The sequence below is a fragment of the Phalangium opilio genome, unplaced genomic scaffold (assembly GCF_054372755.1).
Source record: "Phalangium opilio isolate 3A_F unplaced genomic scaffold, DU_Popi_V2 ptg000040l_1, whole genome shotgun sequence".
Classification (NCBI taxonomy): Eukaryota; Metazoa; Arthropoda; class Arachnida; order Opiliones; family Phalangiidae; genus Phalangium; species Phalangium opilio.
Window position 1 is genome coordinate 2,182,119 of NW_028324164.1, and position 6,323 is coordinate 2,188,441.

A 6,323-nucleotide genomic window follows, 5' to 3' on the forward strand; every position below is an offset into this window, starting at 1 on the left:
CATCAATATTTTAGAAAAGGCGTCTTGTTATTTCAGCCATATTTTGGAAAAGGTGGCAAATTATTGGGTAATTAGCAAACGTCAACATCAATATTTTAGAAAAGGCGTCTTGTTATTTCAGCCATATTTTGGAAAAGGCGGCAAATTATTGGGTAATTAGCAAATGTCAACATCAATATTTTAGAAAAGGCGTCTTGTTATTTCAGCCATATTTTGGAAAAGGCGGCAAATTATTGGGTAATTAGCAAATGTCAACATCAATATTTTAGAAAAGCCGTCTTGTTATTTCAGCCATATTTTGGAAAAGGCGGCAAATTATTGGGTAATTAGCAAACGTCAACATCAATATTTTAGAAAAGGCGTCTAGTTATTTCAGCCATATTTTGGAAAAGGCGGAAATTATTGGGTAATTAGCAAATGTCAACATCAATATTTTAGAAAATGCGTCTAGTTATTTCAGCCATATTTTGGAAAAGGCGGCAAATTATTGGGTAATTAGCAAACGTCAACATCAATATTTTAGAAAAGGCGTCTAGTTATTTCAGCCATATTTTGGAAAAGGCGGCAAATTATTGTGTAATTAGTAAATGTCAACATCAATATTTTAGAAAAGGCGTCTTGTTATTTCAGCCATATTTTGGAAAAGGCGGCAAATTATTGGGTAATTAGCAAATGTCAACATCAATATTTTAGAAAAGCCGTCTTGTTATTTCAGCCATATTTTGGAAAAGGCGGCAAATTATTGGGTAATTAGCAAACGTCAACATCAATATTTTAGAAAAGGCGTCTAGTTATTTCAGCCATATTTTGGAAAAGGCGGCAAATTATTGGGTAATTAGCAAATGTCAACATCAATATTTTAGAAAAGGCGTCTAGTTATTTCAGCCATATTTTGGAAAAGGCGGAAAATTATTGGGTAATTAGCAAACGTCAACATCAATATTTTAGAAAAGGCGTCTAGTTATTTCAGCCATATTTTGGAAAAGGCGGCAAATTATTGGGTAATTAGCAAATGTCAACATCAATATTTTAGAAAAGGCGTCTAGTTATTTCAGCCATATTTTGGAAAAGGCGGCAAATTATTGGGTAATTAGCAAACGTCAACATCAATATTTTAGAAAAGGCGTCTAGTTGTTTCAGCCATATTTTGGAAAAGGCGGCAAATTATTGGGTAATTAGCAAATGTCAACATCAATATTTTAGAAAAGGCGTCTAGTTATTTCAGCCATATTATGGAAAAGGCGGCAAATTGTTGGGTAATTAGCAAATGTCAACATCAATATTTTAGAAAAGCCGTCTTGTTATTTCAGCCATATTTTGGAAAAGGCGGCAAATTATTGGGTAATTAGCAAACGTCAACATCAATATTTTAGAAAAGGCGTCTAGTTATTTCAGCCATATTTTGGAAAAGGCGGCAAATTATTGGGTAATTAGCAAACGTCAACATCAATATTTTAGAAAAGGCGTCTAGTTATTTCAGCCATATTTTGGAAAAGGCGGCAAATTATTGGGTAATTAGCAAACGTCAACATCAATATTTTAGAAAAGGCGTCTAGTTGTTTCAGCCATATTTTGGAAAAGGCGGCAAATTATTGGGTAATTAGCAAGTGTCAACATCAATATTTTAGAAAAGGCGTCTTGTTATTTCAGCCATATTTTGGAAAAGGTGGCAAATTATTGGGTAATTAGCAAACGTCAACATCAATATTTTAGAAAAGGCGTCTTGTTATTTCAGCCATATTTTGGAAAAGGCGGCAAATTATTGGGTAATTAGCAAATGTCAACATCAATATTTTAGAAAAGCCGTCTTGTTATTTCAGCCATATTTTGGAAAAGGCGGCAAATTATTGGGTAATTAGCAAACGTCAACATCAATATTTTAGAAAAGGCGTCTAGTTATTTCAGCCATATTTTGGAAAAGGCGGAAATTATTGGGTAATTAGCAAATGTCAACATCAATATTTTAGAAAATGCGTCTAGTTATTTCAGCCATATTTTGGAAAAGGCGGCAAATTATTGGGTAATTAGCAAACGTCAACATCAATATTTTAGAAAAGGCGTCTAGTTATTTCAGCCATATTTTGGAAAAGGCGGCAAATTATTGGGTAATTAGCAAATGTCAACATCAATATTTTAGAAAAGGCGTCTAGTTATTTCAGCCATATTTTGGAAAAGGCGGCAAATTATTGGGTAATTAGCAAATGTCAACATCAATATTTTAGAAAAGGCGTCTTGTTATTTCAGCCATATTTTGGAAAAGGCGGCAGATTATTGGGTAATTAGCAAATGTCAACATCAATATTTTAGAAAAGCCGTCTTGTTATTTCAGCCATATTTTGGAAAAGGCGGCAAATTATTGGGTAATTAGCAAACGTCAACATCAATATTTTAGAAAAGGCGTCTAGTTATTTCAGCCATATTTTGGAAAAGGCGGCAAATTATTGGGTAATTAGCAAATGTCAACATCAATATTTTAGAAAAGCCGTCTTGTTATTTCAGCCATATTTTGGAAAAGGCGGCAAATTATTGGGTAATTAGCAAATGTCAACATCAATATTTTAGAAAAGGCGTCTAGTTATTTCAGCCATATTTTGGAAAAGGCGGCAAATTATTGGGTAATTAGCAAATGTCAACATCAATATTTTAGAAAAGCCGTCTTGTTATTTCAGCCATATTTTGGAAAAGGCGGCAAATTATTGGGTAATTAGCAAATGTCAACATCAATATTTTAGAAAAGGCGTCTAGTTATTTCAGCCATATTTTGGAAAAGGCGGCAAATTATTGGGTAATTAGCAAATGTCAACATCAATATTTTAGAAAAGGCGTCTAGTTATTTCAGCCATATTTTGGAAAAGGCGGCAAATTATTGGGTAATTAGCAAACGTCAACATCAATATTTTAGAAAAGGCGTCTAGTTATTTCAGCCATATTTTGGAAAAGGCGGCAAATTATTGGGTAATTAGCAAATGTCAACATCAATATTTTAGAAAAGGCGTCTAGTTATTTCAGCCATATTTTGGAAAAGGCGGCAAATTATTGGGTAATTAGCAAACGTCAACATCAATATTTTAGAAAAGGCGTCTAGTTGTTTCAGCCATATTTTGGAAAAGGCGGCAAATTATTGGGTAATTAGCAAATGTCAACATCAATATTTTAGAAAAGGCGTCTTGTTATTTCAGCCATATTTTGGAAAAGGCGGCAAATTATTGGGTAATTAGCAAATGTCAACATCAATATTTTAGAAAAGCCGTCTTGTTATTTCAGCCATATTTTGGAAAAGGCGGCAAATTATTGGGTAATTAGCAAACGTCAACATCAATATTTTAGAAAAGGCGTCTAGTTATTTCAGCCATATTTTGGAAAAGGCGGCAAATTATTGGGTAATTAGCAAATGTCAACATCAATATTTTAGAAAAGCCGTCTTGTTATTTCAGCCATATTTTGGAAAAGGCGGCAAATTATTGGGTAATTAGCAAATGTCAACATCAATATTTTAGAAAAGGCGTCTAGTTATTTCAGCCACATTTTGGAAAAGGCGGCAAATTATTGGGTAATTAGCAAATGTCAACATCAATATTTTAGAAAAGCCGTCTTGTTATTTCAGCCATATTTTGGAAAAGGCGGCAAATTATTGGGTAATTAGCAAATGTCAACATCAATATTTTAGAAAAGGCGTCTAGTTATTTCAGCCATATTTTGGAAAAGGCGGCAAATTATTGGGTAATTAGCAAATGTCAACATCAATATTTTAGAAAAGGCGTCTAGTTATTTCAGCCATATTTTGGAAAAGGCGGCAAATTATTGGGTAATTAGCAAACGTCAACATCAATATTTTAGAAAAGGCGTCTAGTTATTTCAGCCATATTTTGGAAAAGGCGGCAAATTATTGGGTAATTAGCAAATGTCAACATCAATATTTTAGAAAAGGCGTCTAGTTATTTCAGCCATATTTTGGAAAAGGCGGCAAATTATTGGGTAATTAGCAAACGTCAACATCAATATTTTAGAAAAGGCGTCTAGTTGTTTCAGCCATATTTTGGAAAAGGCGGCAAATTATTGGGTAATTAGCAAATGTCAACATCAATATTTTAGAAAAGGCGTCTTGTTATTTCAGCCATATTTTGGAAAAGGCGGCAAATTATTGGGTAATTAGCAAATGTCAACATCAATATTTTAGAAAAGCCGTCTTGTTATTTCAGCCATATTTTGGAAAAGGCGGCAAATTATTGGGTAATTAGCAAACGTCAACATCAATATTTTAGAAAAGGCGTCTAGTTATTTCAGCCATATTTTGGAAAAGGCGGCAAATTATTGGGTAATTAGCAAATGTCAACATCAATATTTTAGAAAAGGCGTCTAGTTATTTCAGCCATATTTTGGAAAAGGCGGCAAATTATTGGGTAATTAGCAAACGTCAACATCAATATTTTAGAAAAGGCGTCTAGTTGTTTCAGCCATATTTTGGAAAAGGCGGCAAATTATTGGGTAATTAGCAAATGTCAACATCAATATTTTAGAAAAGGCGTCTTGTTATTTCAGCCATATTTTGGAAAAGGTGGCAAATTATTGGGTAATTAGCAAACGTCAACATCAATATTTTAGAAAAGGCGTCTTGTTATTTCAGCCACATTTTGGAAAAGGCGGCAAATTATTGGGTAATTAGCAAATGTCAACATCAATATTTTAGAAAAGCCGTCTTGTTATTTCAGCCATATTTTGGAAAAGGCGGCAAATTATTGGGTAATTAGCAAATGTCAACATCAATATTTTAGAAAAGGCGTCTAGTTATTTCAGCCATATTATGGAAAAGGCGGCAAATTGTTGGGTAATTAGCAAATGTCAACATCAATATTTTAGAAAAGCCGTCTTGTTATTTCAGCCATATTTTGGAAAAGGCGGCAAATTATTGGGTAATTAGCAAATGTCAACATCAATATTTTAGAAAAGGCGTCTAGTTATTTCAGCCATATTTTGGAAAAGGCGGCAAATTATTGGGTAATTAGCAAATGTCAACATCAATATTTTAGAAAAGGCGTCTAGTTATTTCAGCCATATTTTGGAAAAGGCGGCAAATTATTGGGTAATTAGCAAATGTCAACATCAATATTTTAGAAAAGGCGTCTAGTTATTTCAGCCATATTTTGGAAAAGGCGGCAAATTATTGGGTAATTAGCAAACGTCAACATCAATATTTTAGAAAAGGCGTCTAGTTATTTCAGCCATATTTTGGAAAAGGCGGCAAATTATTGGGTAATTAGCGAATGTCAACATCAATATTTTAGAAAAGGCGTCTAGTTATTTCAGCCATATTTTGGAAAAGGCGGCAAATTATTGGGTAATTAGCAAACGTCAACATCAATATTTTAGAAAAGGCGTCTAGTTGTTTCAGCCATATTTTGGAAAAGGCGGCAAATTATTGGGTAATTAGCAAATGTCAACATCAATATTTTAGAAAAGGCGTCTTGTTATTTCAGCCATATTTTGGAAAAGGCGGCAAATTATTGGGTAATTAGCAAATGTCAACATCAATATTTTAGAAAAGCCGTCTTGTTATTTCAGCCATATTTTGGAAAAGGCGGCAAATTATTGGGTAATTAGCAAACGTCAACATCAATATTTTAGAAAAGGCGTCTAGTTATTTCAGCCATATTTTGGAAAAGGCGGCAAATTATTGGGTAATTAGCAAATGTCAACATCAATATTTTAGAAAAGGCGTCTAGTTATTTCAGCCATATTTTGGAAAAGGCGGCAAATTATTGGGTAATTAGCAAACGTCAACATCAATATTTTAGAAAAGGCGTCTAGTTGTTTCAGCCATATTTTGGAAAAGGCGGCAAATTATTGGGTAATTAGCAAATGTCAACATCAATATTTTAGAAAAGGCGTCTTGTTATTTCAGCCATATTTTGGAAAAGGTGGCAAATTATTGGGTAATTAGCAAACGTCAACATCAATATTTTAGAAAAGGCGTCTTGTTATTTCAGCCACATTTTGGAAAAGGCGGCAAATTATTGGGTAATTAGCAAATGTCAACATCAATATTTTAGAAAAGCCGTCTTGTTATTTCAGCCATATTTTGGAAAAGGCGGCAAATTATTGGGTAATTAGCAAATGTCAACATCAATATTTTAGAAAAGGCGTCTAGTTATTTCAGCCATATTATGGAAAAGGCGGCAAATTGTTGGGTAATTAGCAAATGTCAACATCAATATTTTAGAAAAGCCGTCTTGTTATTTCAGCCATATTTTGGAAAAGGCGGCAAATTATTGGGTAATTAGCAAACGTCAACATCAATATTTTAGAAAAGGCGTCTAGTTATTTCA